General features: G+C 50.2%; 1 pseudogene; it reads left to right on the top strand.

Moving 5' to 3' along the window:
• Positions 1–103, top strand: LOC118345547 (annotated as a pseudogene; the record flags this gene model as incomplete).
• Between the last annotated feature and the right edge of the window lie 178 nt (positions 104–281).

The raw sequence follows: 281 nt of genomic DNA, 5'->3' as shown, positions 1-281 counted from the left end.
GCACTAATGCACCGGATCCCATCAGAACTCCGCAGTTAAGCGTGCTTGGGCGAGAGTAGTACTAGGATGGGTGACCTCCTGGGAAGTCCTCGTGTTGCACCCCTCGTTTTTGTTTTTTCCGCCTTGCGAGATAACTTGACAAGAAGGAGCACTCGGGAGTGGATTTTTGGGAAAATCTCGCCCTGCCCATCGCGTAGCCATGGGTTTGGATCAGATCTCCGTTTGGATTGGGATCGGAAGGACGCTAGTATGTCGCTCAAGGATTATATGAATTTTAAGTA

This window comes from Juglans regia, unplaced genomic scaffold (assembly GCF_001411555.2).
Source record: "Juglans regia cultivar Chandler unplaced genomic scaffold, Walnut 2.0 Scaffold_2851, whole genome shotgun sequence".
In the NCBI taxonomy this organism is placed as follows: Eukaryota; Viridiplantae; Streptophyta; class Magnoliopsida; order Fagales; family Juglandaceae; genus Juglans; species Juglans regia.
This window is presented reverse-complemented; position numbering and strand designations above follow the sequence as displayed.